This window comes from Excalfactoria chinensis, chromosome 4 (genome assembly GCF_039878825.1).
Source record: "Excalfactoria chinensis isolate bCotChi1 chromosome 4, bCotChi1.hap2, whole genome shotgun sequence".
In the NCBI taxonomy this organism is placed as follows: Eukaryota; Metazoa; Chordata; class Aves; order Galliformes; family Phasianidae; genus Excalfactoria; species Excalfactoria chinensis.
In genome coordinates this window covers 34576034-34597858 of record NC_092828.1, presented here as the reverse complement: position 1 = coordinate 34597858, position 21825 = coordinate 34576034, and the positions used below count along the sequence as shown (strand labels likewise).

The following is a 21825-nucleotide window of genomic DNA, read 5'->3' as shown; positions in this document are numbered from 1 at the left end:
GCTCCATCACTATTTTCAACATGTTTATGAAGTCTAAAGACACATCTACTTAGAATAATCCAACACAGGCAACACTTCAAAGTCACAATAAGTTATTCATTATAAACAGTATTAAAGGGTAAAAACTGGCTCAGTTCATTTCCTGTATTCCACCCCCCCCACCCCCCCACCCCCCCCGCCCATCTGTTTCCAAATTGGACATCTTGGCAAGAATTTCAGCCCTTATTAAATATCTGGTCTCTTTCGACTTCCTAGTCAAGATCTTGTATCCCCATTATCAGCCTACTTAGCAAGACATGCCTACAGCCCCACAGGGGCTTGTCAGCAAGTTTACACTCTGTGAATTTATCTGTGTTGCTTCACTTCTATTTGTATTTTGTCCAGACACTGGTTATCATGTTCTCCTGTAAACAAAAGGCATCAAATTCCTATTCTTTGCAGTGCATGGCAGATTTGAAGGAGATTGCCAATGAATCAAAGAACTCAGTCTTTTCACCTTCACTTAAGGCTTCTGATTTGGGTTTTTCCTTTCTTGATATAACTGCACTCAAGTGGCCATTAGAGAAATCAATGACTCTAGTGCCATTTTTCAGTTCTGACACAAATGTCTAATAGTAATGAATATAAATTCCCTCAGATTTTTAAAAACAAATAAATACATAAAATCCCACAATAATTTCTGTACAGTCAGCTTTGTTCACATCACATACATCCTCATTACTGCTCTCTAGTCCTCTGGAAACCTCTTGTAAAAGGGAGAGAACCTGTGCATGTGCACAGAGGTTACAATTACTGTCATCAGACTGAGAAATGTCTTAAACTACTATACAAATACATACACTTTGTTAAAGCTACTTGGTTAATTAGTCAGCCCACAAACCAAGTAGCAATATTTTGTTAATTCACTGCCAGGAAGACTAAATTAATTCTTGAGAAATTAAATTAAAAATCATAAAATATCTATTGTAGTTCACTGTTCTCAATACTTTGTAAAAGCAAGGTGAAATCAGTTCTTGCTGCTTTAACTCATCTATCTGACAATTAGGTATTACAACCAAGATTTTAAAATAACAACACAGGGAATGTAGTCATACAGCCAGAAAACTGGAAATACAAGTTACATTGTATCTGTAATTGAATTGAATTATATTTAAGGCCGAAAATTTTGTTGCTGTACTACTGATGTTTTGTTCTTTTAATGATACATCTGTAAAAATGTTCTTACTTTGAAAGCACTGATGTAACTATTACACTTACTTACAGGATCTGCATCGCTTAAGTATTCTTATATACTTATGCAATTCTTATGATTAAAATAGGGCCTCCATGCTTTTTATTGCCGATACCATCAGAAAATCAGAACATGAGTAGGACACATCAATCATCCTTAATCAGCATACAGAGTAATTTATTACAGTAAGCTTTGCCATCTCTAATAATTTAATGCTACCACTCTCTCTCCAAGTTATTTTTGCAAAAAAATCCAAGAACTATTTACAAATCAGATGTCTACTTTTTTGGTGATCAACTTGAATTCCCCAGAAATTGGAGGAAAAAAGTTTGGGTTGTTAAATTATTTTCAAATTAGTTGAAAATAAATGAATTTTTGAAGACAGTCAGTGTATCAGCAAGCAGAGAGATAAAGAAGATCAGCAAGAGCATCTTCAGTTGCAACAAGAGTTGTCAGGCACAGTGCATTGTTGAAGGTGCATGTATTTGCTTGCACACAAGCTAGAAACATTGTGAGCCCAGACAGACAGAAAGGCCACCTAAGCTTGGGAACTGCTAATTGGCAGTGCAATCACCTGGGTAATTAGAGACCAAGCTGTGCAGATTCTTATTCACATTTTATCAGATAATTTTCTGCTTTTACAGAGAGACAATCTGGTCATCCTTGAAGCTGAAAAGACTGAAATCAATCCCAAATCAGAGGAAAACCTCTTCTACATTCACACAAACTAATATGAAAAATACTTTTTTTTTTTTTTTTTTTTTTTTTTTTTTTTTTTTTAACCTTTTTGTACCAGACTAGGGAGACAGGCTCCTGATACTCTGCTAATGGCTGACAGAACAATTTGTGAGAAGCAATAGCATGTTAATTATTAGCAGAGTAGGCAAGACAGAGGTGTAAAATTCCAATTCTTATCTCACTTTCAGGGAGATTTTTTTTATTTACAAAAAAATAAAACACTAAGAAATGCTCATTGAGAACCCAGTAATTTTTACAGCAGGTCTGCATTTGCAAGAGCCATTTTTTGACAACCCTTTTCAACAGCTAAGCATTAGGGGAGTCTGTGACTTGTGGAGAAGATAATAATCATCAGATCACAGTGTTGCACTGAAGCCAGCATGTTCTTTCAAGGGGATAGTGTGACAAAGGACACCGTGAAAAAGCAAACTGGATAAGAACCTATTACAGTATGAAAGACACAGCCTCAAATCTCTACTGCCGAACTTAGGTTGCCATAGACAGCTATCTGAGGAAAGGGATGGACAGCATGGCCCAACAACACAAGGTAATAAGGTCTTGATGAGCTCAGTGTTGTAAAATGAAGTAGCAAAAGTAGTGAATGAATGAACACATCTACCATGCAAGTTTTCTTTCCCTAAAGCTAAACATAGATTTTAGGTTAGGAAAAGGTTCAGGGATTTGATGTATGACTTGAAATACTCTGTCAAAGAGCACATCATAATCACCTTTTCATAGAAAAAGTAGGTGCAATCACACCACCAACAGGAAGAAAGTATTTCTACATTGTTATAGGGAAAATGTTTATGAAATATATTATAGTACAGATGTCAGATGTTAGAAGGACCCATGTAGATGTGAATAGCCAAAACATAATGTGGTATTAACAGTTTTACCCACAAATGTAAAACATAGCACCACTCGCGTCACTGTGGAGAAAGTTAACTCCATCCCAGCCACATCTGGTATGAGAACATACCCTGAATGAAACTGAATTCTTTATAGTAATTCAATAAGGCAGTGAATCTGAACTTGAAAGGGTTAACATCTGCATTATGTATTTTCTTATATTTTTAGCACATCAGGATTGCTTTTGGCTTTGCCTTAAGCTTTGACTGACATTTTGGCTGCATCTCTCCACAAAATTAATCTGTAGAGATCAAAAAAATGGCATGATAAACTTTTTCCACAGTGAAAATGGAACAAACTTGTGCTATGTATTCTGCTTCAAGACATACTTCTTTAAAGCCTACTATGTCTCTTGTGCAGGAAAAATGTAAACAACAGAAAAACCCCAATAGGAAAGACAAAAAGCAAAACAAAACAGGAAACCTACACTTTAATTTTATTTTTCAAGGGATCCTCCTCATAACATTTAAAAAAAAAAAAAAAAAAAAAAAAAAAAGTTAAGCATATAAAATTTAGTGGTAGTAAGACCTCATTTGGGTTCTAGATTATTTTGTTATACCTAAACTAAACAATCATTCCAGTAATCATCTAGCTGCTTATTCTGCATTCCGAAGTTTTAAAGGCCATAATGTTTAACACTTATTACAATAAAGCAATTACCAGCTTTTATGTTTAAACAGGAGTGATCTCTATAAAGAGACCCTGCCTTAGTGGTAGTCAGCCCTTAAATGAGATCTAGGAGAGGCGGAGCCAAGCTCCACCCCTCCCAGAAGGGCAGCTGAATTACCTTCACCTGAGCTCCTGCAGCAGACCTGTCTCAGATGGTTAATCACAGGTTCAGGCTGTGATCAACAGTTTCCCATACAGTCACAAAACAGAAGAGATATAGTGAGTATCAGGTTACCAGAACTGAGAAATCTTGGAAAGGTATCTTGGCTAATGGTATTTTTCAGAAGAACTTTATTGTTACAAAAATCTAAATATTTAAGATTTTTTTACTAGAAGAAGTTGTATATGATTAATGGTTTCTATGCTTTTGCTTCAGATTTGCATTCACAATCACAAAGCAGAGCTAGAACTCCACATCTTTGTCAAAGAAGTAATGCTGAGATATTAATTTATCATAAGATTTTACTATGAAGTCAGTTAAGATATTACCATGGCTCTATCTAGTCTAAGGAAGACTTAAGGCACTAAACAATGTAAGAAATCTTTTATATCTGGGGAGTAAATAAAAGTACCCTGAAGAGCATCAGTATCAGCAGACATTTGTAGGAAAAGAGAAGGCTGCCTTACCACCTACCAGCTTCCCCTTCAAAATGAGTAAAATATATCCCCCCTGATGAGAATAAAAGTTTAGATCGTTTTGTTTGTCATAGCACTGTCAGTGGCACTAATTCATTTTCATTAAAAATGAGATAAGCACATCATCTTACTGTGATAGCTTCTTCATTTAGCAGGGACTGAGGTCAAACTGGAGCGTGAAAGGCAATAGCATACTTTATATCTGTAAAAATACACATGGAAGAAGGAAGGGTCATTGGCACTGTCAGAGGAAGTTACACACATCTTCATGCTCACTGTTCCATTTAAAATACTGGAGGGCTGTTATTTCTACCAAAGCACACTCAACCAACAACTGGTAGGAAAAAGTGACACAATGATACAGCAAGGCTGTACAACAGGAGAATACTTTCACAAATGGTAGACAGTTTGCTGCACCCTATGTATTTATTTATGATCATATTATCATCCATATGAAACAATAAAAATATAACAAAAACTGTTATTTGTTTGTCAATGTTTATTTATCTTAGTTTTTTGTTAATGTTCTGCATTCTGACATGGATGGAAGACCTTATGATCAAAGTTCAGCAAAATTATTGTTCATATAGTTCTGGCTTTTAGGGAAACCTCAGTTATCTTTGCATTCCTTGAAACAACTATTTTGAACATATAAACGACAGAGTAATTTAAAAAAAAAAACAAAAACAAAAACATAAGAATAAAAACGTACAAGAACTAGCTACCTACTCTTGTTGACAAGGAAAATTGTAATATATATTTTAGTTATTTGAACTCCAAAGAACAAGAAATAATGTCTAGAAGTTTCTGCCTCCTCCAGATCAAACAGCTTCATAAAACCTTGTCAGATAATAGCTTAAGAAATGCTATAAGTAGGAAGGCTTGGGGTTAGAGATGACAGGTCTGATGATTTGATGACCTTCAAGCTAAACAGTTTGTGGCAGGAATGGCTGACATGTTCCTAAATAATTGCTAATACTGTAGGCAATCCCAGGGCAACAAAGTTACTGACTTCATCTAATTCTTCTTGCTTAATGAACGGCCAAGATCTAAGTGACTGACAGTTTAACATAGCTTTCATTCCCTTCAGATACTTAAAAGGAGAAAGAATAATTATTCATTTCGCAATGTGGAAAGCTGACACAACTGTCAGACATTTCATTTTGGCTTATCTTCCCCAGAAACTGCAACTTCAGGTGAGCTCTCAGTTCCCTCTGCGTTTATCGATCTTGTGTTTGCCTGACAAACAAGTGGCATGAGCAGTGCTGACTTGGTGCTGGAAAGGAAAATGACAGTACCTAGCTCCCACATGCAGGTGGATTGGTTGGTTTAAATGAAAAGAGCACAAGATGTTGAAGGTGTCTGAGCAGACCCAGAATACAACGACTGGGTGTAACCCTGAAGACAATCTCAATGAAGAGCTGTTTATAAGTACCACTTCTGTATAATGCAGGTTGCTCAGTGAAGCAGTAGCCTATGCCAGTTGCTTTAACTAAAGTTGACAACACACTGCTTAATTGACTAGCGCTAACCCAGCACAATGTACTTGCACATGAATGTGTGGAAGATGTAGCTTCCTGAATGTTTAAAAGGACAGCGTCAAGGCAATCACAAGCAGTATTTTACATTAGCATGACTAATACGTTTTCCTGTCTGGGATGACAGAAGAAAATCTCATTCCTGAGTACGGTGTTTTTTGTAGTCTATTAATACTTAGCATCTCCTGCCTGCCCCTATTCTTGGAAAATCTGCAATTTTATCAACAGAAGGCCTGTGCAGCCTCAACAGTGTAAGCCGGACCACTACAAACCTGATTTCATACATCATGGAATTCATTAGTCATTCCCTGGTTTTAAAATGAGTTGGAGCTATTTGTTACACAACTCACAGGTGGGAGCATAAGATATACACAACAGTGCATTACCAAATATATATAGTTCAATTGCAGTTATAAAAAATATGGTGGGTAACTAATTGCTTTGAGAATGTATGTTCAGACATGAGCTTGCTCTCACAGTGCAAGAGTGAAGATATATATAAGAAGATGGACTATAAAACACGCACACAAGCATCTTTGGTGTAACACAGCACTTCCATTTAGCATGAGATGTACTTGAGAGTGAGCCAGCAGTATGGGCTTGCAGCCCAGAAGGCCAACTGTGTTCTGGGCTGCATTAAAAAGGGGTGGCCAGCAGAGAGAGGGAGGTGATTGTCCCCCTCTACTCAGCTCTTGTGAGGGCCCATTTGGAGTACTGTGTCCTGGCCTGGGGCCCCCAGCACAAGAAGAAAGTGGAGCTCCGGGAACCGGTCCAGATGAGGGCTGCTAAGGTGATCCGAGGGCTGGAAAACCTCTCCTATGAGGAAAGGTTGAGGGAACGTGGCTTGTTTAGCTTGGAGAGCAGAAGACTCTGGGGAAACCTCATTGTGGCTTTCCAGCACATGAAGGGAGTGTATAAACAGGAGGGGGAATGACTGTTCAGCTGGCTGTATAGTGACAGGTCTAGGGACAATGGTTTTATACTTAGACAGGGGAGTTTAGGTTAGATATTAGGAGGAAGTTTTTCACACAGAGGATGGTGACACACTGGAACAGGTTGCCCAAGGAGGTTGTGGATGCCCCATCCCTGGAGGCATTCAAGGCCAAGCTAGATGCGGCTCTGGGCAACCTGGTCTGGTGGTCGGTAACCCTGCACATAGCAGAGGGGCTGAAACGAGATGATCACTGTGGTCCTTTTCAACCCAGGCCGTTCTACCATTCTTTGAAGGAAAGAGTCTAAAACCCTCAGATTCTACTCCAAACTGAAAACAGAATGAAAAAATCCTTTTCATTATTCTCTTGCTAATTTACAATTGCTTTGAAGACCAGCCCATGGCATAACTGTTGAAACTCTTTCTCTGCAGACAGAGCTGCTCAGCAGGGTTAATCTTTGCTGCTTCTATCATTTCCTTGATTCTAAATCTTGCTACTGGAACACTGTAATACGAACCAAGAAAATGGCTTTTTAACTGTATTCTTACATTGTTAAAAAAAAAAAAAAAAAAAAAAAAAAAAAAAAAGAAGAATTGTTGTCTCTCCAATCTTCTTTTTGAAATATATTCTGCACAATTTTTATTTATTTATTTATTTTCCCTATGGTATTATCATTAGCTACTTTTCTTAGGGATAAGATTTACCTATCTCCTTGAACATTTTGACGACTTGGTTTCATTAAGATGCAATTTTTGTTTGTGAAGTTTGTTTCAAGTCAATATCTTAAGTGGCAGCTGTGAAGTTCAGTATGAGAAGAATACTGTACTCCCAGGGGTAAAGATATTTTGATTGCTTCATATCCAGTTAATATTGCTTCCTGCTAATACTTTATAGTACTGGAGGAGGACAAGGTGAGACAGTCTGAATATTGCCAAGACTTGTGAGAAGTTGGCAGGAAGGGCCACTGCAATTACTTAACGACTTGTACTCTGCAGTTAATGAGCTGTTCCTCAATTTGTTCTATTTAATAGAGAAAAAATAAGTTACTTTGAGGAGTGCATTTGTTGTGAGGGGATGAGTGGTTTTGAGTGGCTATACTATAAAAGAACAGTATTGGCTGTAATTGGCTGTACTAGAGAAACAGTCTAAATGTATTTTTTTTTAAATTTATTTTTACTGAATAAAGTGTTAATAAGAGACAGACCACTATATTGAATGTTCAGACATTAAACATTTTTTGATAAATTATGGTGTCTTTGAAGTTACACACAAGTAATTCTGTGACATAATTAATGGCATTTTGCCTTAGGTATGCTAAAGAACTTAGAAGCAGTGTAAAGTACTTCTGATTTCTTTCTAATGGTAGACAAGTTGCATTTACTGTGAAGAAAAACAGAATATCCTTGTAACATTGAATTAAAATTCTCAGATGACTGACTCTCCTCGGAATATTCTAGAATTTGCTGTTCCTGACTTACACCTTTTCCAATAATGTTTTATACTGCTTAGACTACTAGCACAGAAAGAACCCATACATGTTCATCAAGTCATGTTCACAAATGTCCATGAGTGCCATTTTTTTTCTGCATGGAGGAATTCAATGACACACCTTTGCTTCACACACACTTCCATGTCAGATGCCATTCTGTCGGATTGCCCCTCTGCTGCCGTCTGTCACACAGCAACAGAATGTAATGGATTGTCATTGGGAAGGTTCAGCCTCTACTGCCATATCACCAACATCTGCCTCTGACATTGAGCCCGGTTTTATATATATGTATATATGTATGTATACTTCAGAGTAGTGTGTAGTATATAAAAATATATAAGTGCATATTTTTCCCTATTTTTTCTCAGGAGCTTAGCGCTGTTTCCAACCCCTTTCTCTTCCCCCCAGGGTATTGTTATTTCTTTCACTATGAAAGAGAAGCCATTTTAAAATGGCCTTTCTCTGTTCTTGCAAACAGACTGTTAGGAAATTGCTTTCACCTTTGCACAAAGAGATCAGAACTGCTGCCTTGATATGTTTGTTGGCAATCACCAACCAATGCAAAATATTGTCTTTAAAGGCAAGAAATCAACAAGGCTCAAGCCCACAGGGATTCAGTCTGCCATTCTACAGGCAGGCCAAAGGCTCAGCTCATTATAGCCAATGTCCTTCCACATGCACATGTGAATACTCTGAACTTCAGTTTTTTTATGTTCTGTATTACTGTGAGAAAGCAAATCACTTTTCATTTTCAAGATAATAAATATTACATGCTCATGGGGCTAAGTGCCTGAAAGAAGCAGAGTTTTGTCGCCAGTGCAAAGTACCATTTGTAAAGTACCATTTATAGACACCCTGGTTAGAATTCTGAATAAGCTCTAATGCAGTTCTTAATACAAGGTAACTTTTATAAGTAAAGGTAGAAGCTGAAAAACCTATAGTGCAGCAAAATATTTCCTCCACTAAGTGTTAAATGAAACATATTTTACTATTAATTGTTCTGTTCATTCTTCTTATTTTTAGAATAGCTACACCATAACAAAACAGAAAACAGAAAACAGACTACTAACATGGTTATTGCCATGGTGAGAAAGAATAGTGAGATTTAAGAAGCAGCTGGGATTCCAAATAGACATTTCTTTCTCCTACAAAACTAAAGCAAGACGCAAAAAGCAACACTTCCAATTATCCCTTCCAATTATTTATTTTGGTGTTTATACTTCAGAATCAAACCTAGAGCTTGTTACTGAAGTCAGTATTTAGTGCATCTTACAGTAAACTCTAGCTGTCCTGTCCCAATGTTAAAATTTTAGTTGTGTCTACTGTATGAAAAAAACCCATGAGAAGAATATAAACTTCAAAAATTACATCATTTATGCTTCAAATATTGAATACTGTTGACTGAGTTGAGAAAAAAAGAAGCCCATATGTAGAAGCCCATACAAGGACACAAATTCTGTTTAATTGCATCTCATCTAACAGAATAGAGGATTTCTTAGAAAATTTTCTCTGACAGCAGAAGAAACCAGGAGAACTCAAAATTGCATTCTGTGTCTTTTCCCATATAATTTGAGTGATTTTCTGTCAGTTTCAATCCAAGTGATTTTCTGTCTCCGAAATGCTTGAAAAAAAAATCATTGATTATTGTGATGCACTGTTTGTATATAACACTTCCTAACTTTTTGCTATGCATGAAAACACGTTTTTACATGCTACTTGCTAATATATTTGATTATGACATTAAGTCTCCTAATTTTTCTTAGAGGGAGAAGTAGGAATGTGTTCCGAGCTTCTCTCTATGCTTACTTATTTAAGTAGAAGATTAACAAAATCTAATTCAAATACCGATTAGTATGTATTTAGCAGAGTCAATTTTACACAATTCACAGTTTCTATCCAAAGATCAATCTTCACTTATTTTAAAGGACTCCTAGCAATCCTTTGTCATCAAATTTGCCCTATTACTTCACGCTCAAAGAACGATGATTATCTTTACTACCTCGATTACCTTGCATAAGAAGACATTTTTCTCTAGACTCGGTAGTAGTACCTTCAGAGAGCATTTGCTATTATTTTACAATTGTAATGTTTTAGGAGAATCACTATTTCCTTCAACAGACCTTATTAGATTCAATTTATGTGGAATTCACTGTGATAAAAATAAATCCCAGAACCAGAAACAGCTTTCTTCCCCCGGTTTATACATTTTACTTCATCAAGTTTCAAAGTTCAGCAAAACTCAGCTACAGTCCCTCAAAGAATACTGGATACATAAGTATTTGTATTAACGACTGTGCAAATGAATAAAAACAAACTGATGTCTCATCTATACCTAACATAAAACATTAAACAGCACAGCCAGGTTTTCCTCTCTTAACACCCATTAAAACCTTAGAAATTTTCTTATTTCCATGTCCAACCCCTCCATCAGAAAGCAGAACATTTTCCACAGATTTTGTTCTTCTGATAAATAAACTGTCTGAAGTGCCTACTATCCTAGAAGTGTTCCTGCTTTTGAGGATGAACACATGAGTTCAGGGTAGATGGCAGTTGTAAGGACGTCGGTAGAACTAGTTCTGCAGTTAACTATATCCTGACAGTCCATTTTTGAAACAGTTTTCTGATGACAGGTAGAAAATAACTTTGATGTGGAATTCTTGATTGCCATTACAATTATACCACATTATGTGTATGCGTAAGTAAATTCAAAATTTCACTTACATAACAATCATCTACTGTATCACTGGATTATCCTCTCAGGAAGCTGCTCCTTCAATAATCTCAATATTTGCTCTAATTTGGCAAGCCTGTAATATTCCTTTCGAAGATGGATACTGGTAGAAAGAAAAATAAAGAGTGCTATTAAATTCTTATTTCTTTGTCCTTTTACCACTCTCTAGATAAATCAAATGTTAAGCAAGTTTTTATAAAGTTTATAATCTCAAAGCTACAGGTCTATAGCAAAGATTAAGTTCTTCTACTGACTATTGACATCCCTTGCCTAATAAGGCATCTGAATCCATCTCAAGCTCTATTTCAGCTGTTTTTATTACTCTCTAAATATAGTTTTATTAACCTGCTTTTTAAATTGCAGTTACCCATTGGCCTGCCTGCTGCTGGTGAAAATCGTTAATCCATTATTCAGAACAGAATTATATGAGCATTATTATTAACAAGGGAGAAGATACTGTTTCAGCAGTGCCATTTAACCTCCTCTTATATAATAGAAGGTTAGCTAATGACTGACAGCATAAAGAATAATGGAATTATTAATATTTGAGGCCAACCTCCTTGCTTCTGTCTATCAGAAGTAGAAGAATCATTTAAGAGAAATACCTTGTGTGACATATTTCAGATAATATAATGAGCTATAGCATTTGCTGGTTGAATGCATCTTTCATTTCTAAAGTTAGGTTTATGTCTACCTGCTCTCTGAGGACTCAATTTTGCCGTAAATTACACCTGTGAATCATATGAGAGGAGGAAAATTTGCGAAATATTTCATCCATATGAACCATTTTTGTTATGCTTTTTGAAAAATCAATTCAATTCCAATAATTTTGAAAATGTCAAAATTGAGTCAATTTGTAGAAAAACTATTGTAGAAAGAAGCACTGTCATTTTATTAAGACAATTACACTAAGGAAAGTGAAATGAATTCTAGTAAAGGATTTTTCTCAAATGTAAAGTTTTCACTCAAGGGACAGCAAATCTAAATGGATCTTGGAGGAATATAGTTTTAAAGAACAACTTCTTTTCAGAGAGGTACATCATATTTTCATTTACTTGTGCAGCATTCTGTATTAATAGTTTATGAATAGTCCTTAGTTAACTGTGAAGTATTGCAAGAATTTTTGCACCTTGAAGTGTATGGAAAACATGGATTCAATATTCAGTAAATATTTCTGGACTGGCCCTACACTGCAATTACTCTGGAGTTTCAAGTCACAAGATACTACACTCCAGTTCATTCTCACCAGTGTAACATTTCCAGTTCAGGCCTAGAAAAAGAATGATTTTCCCTCTCTTCCACGAAAAGCCTATTAGGATACCAATACAGAAAACAAATTAAACAATGTTAAGTGTTTACAAGGTTTTCAATTGCCACTGAGCTGTGTTCTTACTGTCAATACACATCAACCAGGAAAATGACAGAAACCTAATGTGGATTTTAGATATGACCCAGATATTGTCTGTCAGAACTTGTCATCTTTGTCATTCCATCTGGGTAGTAGCCTGAATTATGTAACTATCTGCACGTTCCACAATTAAAAGAAGGATCATTTCAGGTCAGTCAAAAGCTCTTTCATTTTTTTGGGGGGGAAATACAAGATGAAACAAAAAAATGAAGTTATTTCCAATTCATCAAACCTTTGCTTAATAGTTGTGCCCCCCTCCAGGTTAAAAAAGTGAAATACTTATAAAATGAGTTTTGAACTTTATTTTCAGGTTTTTCTGTAGGGGAATTTATCTGATTCAGATTTTTTTGTTTTTGTTTTTGTTTTGTAATATCACTAAATACACTAAAAAAAAAAACAAAACACCACAAAAACAACAATCAAATGCATGAAAGATACATTGCCTGGCTTTTCTTTCAAGTTGTCCTCTTGAAGAATATTCCATTTGGCATTACTTAACTGAGAACTTACATCATTGAATAGCATGTACGATATATGTAGTAGTCTTAAGAATGAGCAATTTGGAAATTAGTCAACAACCAAGTGCTGTGAGAAAGTGTTCTAAAATAACCATGGTTCTGAATTAATTTGCACAAAATGCTAAAATGTGTATTTATGACTTCTTAATGATATCATTATCACTTCTTTTAAAATACAGAACTTTCTGCAATGTACATAGATTATCTAGAGGACTCAGTATTCCTTTTGTAAATCGTGCAACATGAATGCTGGTTACAGAATAGGACTTCCTATTTAAACATGACAGAGACAACAAAAGTTTGCAACCTCTAAGGATACGTTTCCTTATGTGACATATCCAATATCCTTAATATATAAGCTCATCCTTGAAAGCACTGCACAGAGTCCTACAGATGATGTCATGCTAAGAAGTGGCTTTCTCCTTCCTTCCTTCCTTCCTTTCTTCCTTTCTTCCCGTGGGGCACTTTCCCATCTCAGCATGCAACCAAGTGCTGACAAGATAGTTTATACGTAATGACACCAAGCACAGCTAGCTATCTAAAAGAAAATTAAATCTCACACTGAGAAGGACCCACTACCAGTTAAGCTTGCAATGAGCTGTACCTTTGCCAAGAACCGTTGTCAAGAACCACTTTTTTTTTTTTTTAATTGTTCAATATTGAGAGATTGTGCATGACAAACCTCAAATATATTTCCATCTAATTCGGAATGATTTGGTACAAAAAGACTTCTGCTTTGAATTCAAGGAAGAGCAGAAGATATTCAAGAGACTCCTTCCTCCTGGTGACTCCTGTAGAGTCACATGTGCCTGGCTATAGAGCATGACAGGGACAGGTTTTTTAAAACCAGATTATCATCATATTTAGTTGGTTGCAAGACTCCTCATATTAAATCCAATTTAAAGCCTCCAAACTAAAGTAATACATATTGGTTTCATTCTCAGCTTTCTTTTCTGTACTTTATTTTTTGAAAGCCAAAAGGGATGAATGAAGAATTCAAAAAACTTACAGAAGTATATTTTTCAGTGATGTGACACACAACAGCACTGGCCCTGTTGTTCAAAAAAAGTATTTGTATTTCATTTCAAATTAATGTTAAAATGAGGCTATGCTACTTTTTTCTTCTAATATTTCCAAGATAATACAAAAAAATTTCCACCAGAAATTGTAGCATTTGTTGTATGAAAATTCTATGTACAAAAATCCTGTTTCTCAAATCAAAATCCTTGAAAATACAGAAGACTGAACAACATCACAGTCAACTTTTTAAAACTGTGTTAGAATTTATTTTATTACATTAGTTCAAACTACTGTGCAGCCACATATATAATTTTAAATCTTTAAATCTTTAAATAATAATAATACTAATATATTGGTTTATCATAAGTTAAGTCTTTCTCAAGTTAAGGTACATCAAGACAGGACCAACTTAATTCACTTGATAGTTCCCTGCATGGGAGCTTAATAAAATCAGTTTAGCACACAAACTTGATGAATCAGTGCAATCTTGTTTGCAGCCAAGCCATCAGAAGTTCAAGAACAGGTACCATTTTATCATCTAAAAATTTACTACTAGAAAAAGGAAAACCATTTCAAAAATATATTCTGTATTATGATGTATCAAATGCTGACAATGATTCCTGTCATCAGATATCTACCTGAATCTGCTTCAGGAATCTAAAATCAGGAAAGCAGCATGTCTATTATTAGTCCAAGATTAAGAACACTTTGTATGTCTCTTCTAAAAATAAATACATGTGCCAATGGTCTTTCAAAACTGTACAAACAAATGGTATGAAAAAACAAAGGAATGACATGGAACTCCAAAATAATATCACTCTGAATTTTGCACTCTTGCTCAGACTCAGGAGCCTCTTGATCATAAACCAAAAGCAAATCATCAGAAAAAAAAATCATAATGCATGAAACTAATATAGTTTCAAATGACACAACAGGCAACATTTGATTCAAATGCACTGCTTCAAAGCTGGTGGCTGAACCGTTGGCCAGGATTTCTCACATGAAACAATGCTGCCTGAAAATGCCTAACAGATGCTAAATATGCACATCTCACACATTGCCTGAATTTGTTCATCACTGACTTCCTTTGGGATAAAAGAGACATTGTCAAAGTGATAATGATGGTGTAAACATTTTGGCCACTTAAAGAATTTTCTGAATGCTAGATAAATTCACAATAATTTTTAGCAGTAGGCTTGCCAGAACATCAACGGAAGCTTTCATTACAGCCATTCATATCCCTATAATAAAGATTGCATCAGCAACTTCATTATAAACACTCTTTCAGAGGATTTGATAATTTGGCTGTAAAAAGTATTTTTGGCTGAAACTTGGCACATAAGCAGATTTTGATATAATTTTTAAGTTAGTTTTAAACTCTTCATCTGTTTTCTAGATAAAGATGGAAAAAACACAGATTGTTCTCTTTCTTGTTTGTTTGTTTGTTCTACATAGAAAAACATCAAGTTTTTTCTTCTGAAGTACAAATTATGTGAGGAAAAGAAATTCTACGACCCACATACATCCCAGGCTTGTAAATAATTAGTTAAATTTGTGTATTTGCACTTACATATCTGTTAATTACATGTACCCTTGTTAACTGCCATTCAGGATGCTAAATGTTAAATGAGAGGGAATATGTTCAAGTTAGGAATGGTGACACAGAAAGTCACTCCAGCTTCCCAAGAAAGGCTTGAGGTCAAAGAAATGTGCTTTTAAAATACACAGAGCACTGGGCAGTCATTTTATAAATGAAATTATGAAGTAGAAAACTAACAGTTCTTCCAGGTTTTATGTAATCGCTGAATTAACAGACTGATTTAGCACATCAGCTACTTTGATAACACTGATTTTTCACCGTGCATAGAATACCCACAACCTTTGATGAATGCTTATTTTTCACACTGACCTCACTAGATAACTCAATATTATCTATTTTTTTAAGGAGTGAGACTCAAATGATTCCAACAGGTTTATCCCAGTGATAACATTAAACACTGGAAAGTGGATGAAGGCCCAAAAAATGTCAGAATCCTTTCATCTTAATGAGAGAGGGACAATGCTACATAGTTTAGTCCAGACAAAGTTCACTGATGTCACACAGACTCACTGGTAGAGAGGAATGGAAGTAAACTTCCCATACACCATCTTCTGTTACTCTCTAATCTGCCAGCACATCACTGCTTAATCAAAATCTAGTTGGGACTACCATCAGCAAACCAATGAACAAGTTCTGAAAGACTTATTCAATTTAAGATTGAGGCAATGGTGGCCACTTCTCAAGAATGAGGCTTCTTTCCTGGCAGGTGCTAGCAGGTAAATTGCAAGCATTGCCCAAGTTTTTCCAGGAAAGAAATTATGAAGTCTAAATGAGAAATGGAAGCTGTCCTTCTATACATTTCTGTTTCCTTTATAGCCATATAAGCTAAAGGCTGTCTTCAAGAAACTCCTGCACTCTACTAACAATAGAAAGAATAATTGTACTAACCTGCAACAGCCAACTTCTGCTTTCCCAAATGTGAAAGGGCATACAAAGTCTTTTTACACTGGGGAAATTGAATAAAGCTCTACACTGTAAATACTTCCATGAATAAAATAGAAATAGTAATTACTTCATTTTATGCATCTTATAGGGATTATTCACTGTGCTCGTCACCATGGGAATAAGCATGCTTTGGTTTGCCTCCCTGAAATCCCAGTGTTTAATATTGTACATGTTGGGGTCATCTAAATTAGCACAAGAGAGCCAGGGACAGAATAGAATATGCTGAGGAGGAAAAAAAAATGCAGTATCAATCTTTGTCCAGAAAAATAACATAACAATGGAAGCTTCAAAGAATCTTACCCCTTACAGGGTTCATTTTACTGTTTTCTTCCATTACCACTTATATATATATTACTCTTATCACCTTTCAATTTTTTGTTTTACTCTCAAATTAGGCAACTAAAACAATTCAATTGGATTTCAAGATTGCTGCTTTCTGTCTAAAATTGTACACAATTTATTTGGACTGAGAGAACCATTTGGAGATATTTATTTTTCCTCTGTTGAGTAATATCACTCATGGGAGTGACACAGGGTTACCAGTCACTTTCAATGGTAAGGTATGATACCCAGTTCCCTTGCTGATAATCTTGCATTTCATTGGACCTGTCCAATGAAATTTCCATCTTTACTGCCAGCTAAATCATCCTTTCTTTACCAGGATGGGTGATTTAACTCTATATCCCAGGCAATTACATACTTCCCCTGCTACAATTATAATCTCCTGAGCTCTACAAGGAGTTGGAGAAGCTCCATTCTACCCAAAAGAATGAAAATATATTATATGGTAGTAGAAAATGAAACCAAATTCACATGTGATATATCACATTTGGATATATTAAGCTTTCAATAAAAACAGCTATCATCAACAGATGAGTAATTACTGGAAAAGAGGAAAAAGTAAACTTTTTCACAAAGTGAAACTAATCTGGGTGAAATTCACTTCTATGACACCTGGACATCATAGCCTTGCAAGTACTAAAGAATAAACACCTATTCACAGGAGATGGTGAAATCTGTAAAGAAATTAATCCTTACTTAAGTTATAGGCCAGGACATATTTGTACTGGGAAATTAAGTTAGTGCGATGTAGGGCAGGGAATTCATTTACACTTTCTGGACATGCACCTTTTCTTAATGTCTGCATGAAACTGCTGCACTCCTCATTCTGTACAGCAAGCAACTGGGGTAAGGCTTACAGCACACGGTTAGACCTTTGTTTTCCATGATGTACTAAATCACTTTCAATTACCAAAAAAAGTGAGCTACATGACAGATGGCCCCAAAACACTATCCTTCATGGTTCATTACCAGAGTCTTGTAAACAGGAATAGGTTTTCTTACCTGTCTGTGAAGACACTGCTGAATGTCTTATTCTGGGAATGCTGACTATAAATATGTTGGTGCTATTTCATGGTACAGAACTTCCAGACACTGCTATTCCCTTACCAAATTAGCTGCCACTGTTTTGAGATTAGATTTGCGTACAGAATTTTAATACTCTCTCATTTCTGAATGTAAATCTGCCTTTACATGGTGCCTCATGCACTCTGGAAATTTTGTCACACAAATAAATACAGAACAATCCTCTTGGTCCCATTCTGGATTTGTCCTCAGCAAATGACAGGAGAACTTACTTGAAGAACTCACAACTCAGCTCCCAATTGCTCTGCAATGTATGGATGCATTATGTGAATTACAGACTGCTTCACTGTGCCACATAAAGAAGCTCCCTTTTTTGCTAAAAAAATGCTAAAATATACTGTCTTTTGGTACTACGTATTCATTATCAGATTAAATATGCTTACAGGAAACACTGAAAGTGGAGTACTGAACTTTTACAGGGCATTACTGCTTCTGGCCAGTTTGGAAAGAATTGGTTTGAAGAACTTGACTTTTAGCTATCTGACTCAGGTGAACTTCTGCACAGGACAGTCTGTTTTGAAGTAAAGGCTACTAAAATTAGTACAGTATTTTTCCAGGTAAGAGTTTATAAACATTTTCAACCAGAAGAAGTTTTTCCTGAGTAAATAAGTACAGGACAGGACAATGAAAAGCTAAACCAACTTGTTATTACACTTCACTATTCATGACAGCTGGCATTTATTTGTTAAGAGAAGGATAAATACATGAATGTTTTTTTAAAAATACAGTTTTAACTGAAGAGATTATTTTTTGCAAGAAATCTGATTTATTTTTATTTATTTATTTTTTAAAATGTAATTTAGAATATGGCATCCAAGAGAAGCATTATAAACCTTACACATAAGCCAAAACTGTATGATATCTTGGTAGGAATTTAGAAACGGCAAAGTCTGAGATAAGATACGAATAGTAAAGAACTTCTTTGATCTTAGGAAAGATTTGCAAAGTCTCAAAAACAGTTTATGAATTCCTCAGATTTTTTTTTTTGCTGTACATATTTTCCAATTTCTTTTTAAGAAGTCTGTGCAGAAGAGATGCAAAAGTTTGAGAGATTCACGTTGGATTAGTATAACTGCTTCCCTCCTTAAAACTCAAAACGCTTATTTTCCTCTGATTCTTATATTTATTGTATTGTAACCCTTTAAAAGGAAAATATACAGTCACTAAACAGTATGATATTGGCATGCAGCAATAAAAAGAAAACACAGAAACAAACAAACAAAAAAAAATTTTAACCTCACCCCCAAAAAAAAGCATAGGCTGGCAACATACATGTACACACAGCAGCAACAGTAACAGCCACAAATGTTCCATGACCATTTCTCTTGCTAAAGCCTCCATGAGCACCCTGGCTAAAGTGCACTGGAATGCAATGGCAGCCCTCACCATGGTTCACCTTCTACCCTAAGCATTACATGCAGCTTAATTACAGATAGAAAACATTTTATCGAATTAGGTAATTCTGCTCTAATCAAGTGTTTCTTTATATTTTGCTGGCTAGTAGCTCACATGAAGTACAATTCATGGCTACAGACAGTTTCAGAGGCTGCTCTTGATGGCTAGTATGACTGCATGATGACTACCAAGTTTAACTCAGCTTTTGAGTAAGTATTATTTTACCCTGCAAACAGACCACCAGACTATTGTGAGCATACTTAAATAGGAAATGACTACTGATTATCAACAACGGTAGCAGAATATAGCCTGGGACAAGCATGTGGGCTCTTTAACTAAAAACATGTAATTTTCTGTTTTTCTGGAAAGGCTGATTTTCACCATCAAGATGTAACTGTGTACAGCATTAAAGATACTACTCTTGTGTTCTTGGGTTGAGATCTCAAGAAGTGGTGCCGCTGATTGGTGGGACAGATGTCCATGTTGGTTTTGCTGGAGAAATGGGAAGATGAATATTTATGGAGTTTTGCATTAGATACAGGCTGGATATTGACCCTGATCTACAACTCCCCATGCAGCACTATGAGAACCTATCTCAATTATGTATTCTTGTTATTAATCAAAAGGTTTTGTCTGCAAGTATTTTTATTAGGTTTTTTTTTGTTTTTTGTTTAGAAAATAGCAAACCATTTTCTTAAGGACAAGAGAAAATTATTTTCATTGCATAATATATTTGTAGCCCCAAATCCACCACTCTTAAATCCAGAAAAAAAAAAATCATATTATCTGTAACTAAGGCAGTATAATGCCACTTTCCCAGGAAAGCTTTTTGTTTACGCAAGTGAAACAGCACTGTCGTAGCTCCAAAATGCAATTGCCAATAATATGAGAGCAGTGCTAGGTAATGCAGAACTGAGTTGTGGGAGTAAAGACCAAATCTTACCTGCTATAAACATCTACCCTTTGCAGTGCTGTGCTGTTAGCAAATGTGACCGTGACTGTTTAGGCTATTGCTTTTCTGTTACCTTTCTTATGACCTGCATTATGATTTGTGTTTGCTTTTATTTGAATGGAGGGCAGCGGAATATACAGATGAAAATTAAATTGGGAGGTTGCCAAGAACTAAGTATTTTTCATGTTTTGCTTCCATTCTTTTGGGCTATAAAACACAGCAGTAGGGACAGGACCACCAGCTTCATTTTCACATATGATCTACAGTGCATCTGACCAGCTGTCTGCACAAGGTGGAAAGCTAGTTTATTATTCTCTTGCACCACCTAACCTCTGATGAAAAGCATCTCCAAACCATTCCACTCAAACAGGGATTGTTTCTGTAAAAACAGGATGTTTTGTATCCATGTGTAGATTACAGATGCTTAGAGACAAAACAAGGGTAGGATCCACATAGCAGTTTTTTAACAAAAAGTACAGATTTTTTGAAACTGCTTCTTAGAGGAACATAAATAATGTTTTCTTATTGTTATAAAAGGATCACTTCTGCCTTCAGTCTTTCCACCTACTAGATATATCTTCCTGGATCTTTCCCAGTGTACTCCCCAGAAATGGAGTAATGGGGATTGCACTCAATTACTTCCTACAGGGAATCACTCACGCCTTTTCCTCCTGAAAGACTGAAAGGACAGTCAGTGGATCTGCATCTACAATATGAAGATTATGCAATCCTTTAAAGAAGCAGGAGCTAAATCACATACAAAGAAGCAACTTGTGCACGTCTCTCCTCAAGTACACACTCTCCTGCTTGTGCACATCTTCTGGTTCTTGTACCATGTGCACTGAGGCCATAACAAGAAAAAGGGAGAAAAGAAAAGCTTATCTTTAAAACCTTAATGACTAAAATAGAGCCAGACAGAGCAGCGAGAATACTGGGAGCTACTGAGTGGGTACATTTCTCATTGCTCAGTGCCAAACAGAATATAACTAATACATCACAAAGGGGAAAGTTGTCTTAAAGTCTATGTATCATTCAAACCAAAAGCAACTTAAAATTCAACACAGAATGATACAGTGACACTTACAGAAATTTGATAACAATCCTCACATACAGATACAAAAATAAAAAAGCTTTAAAACACCAGCATATATAACCAAAGAATGTGAAGGAAGTCAGACCTTAACATCTAATCTTCAACATTGAATTATCTAGAAGCACTAAGCTAAGTATCATATACATACAAATGGCATCAATGCAGTGCTTGTGTTTACTCTTCAAGACACTACTAAAAACATCATTTTTGTTAAGCAGAACACAAACCCTTCCCCAAACAGGACTAAACACTTCAAATACTCTGGAAACATACAATAGTAATGTTTAGGAAAACATTTGTGTGTCAGTAGGAACAGTTCTTACCTGAGTCACTCTGCTGCATCACAAATTCAGTTCATGGGTGTTTAACTGAGAGCACATTGCAGTGTCAGTCTGTTTTGTCTGTTTGTTTGTTTATTTTTTCTCAACAATCACTTGGATCTCAATACAAGCATTTTCAGCAGAGGATATTTATGCAACATCTGTACGATCAAACTTTAAGGAGACTGAGCACTAACTCTGTATTTCCTTCATAATAGGTTTCCTTCATACAGAAATATGTCAGTGATAAACACAGTCTTATTTTTACCATTTACC

The 21825-nt window shown here is 35.8% G+C and overlaps 1 protein-coding gene across 1 annotated transcript in view; it reads right to left on the bottom strand.

Moving 5' to 3' along the window:
* Positions 1 to 4385, bottom strand: part of LOC140251467 (bifunctional heparan sulfate N-deacetylase/N-sulfotransferase 3) — a 125891-nt gene extending 121506 nt beyond the window's left edge. The window contains exon 1 of the mRNA XM_072335280.1: positions 4315 to 4385. The gene's annotated coding sequence lies outside the window, so the exon portion shown is untranslated. The remainder of the gene's footprint in view (positions 1 to 4314) is intronic.
* Positions 4386 to 21825: the final 17440 nt, after the last annotated feature.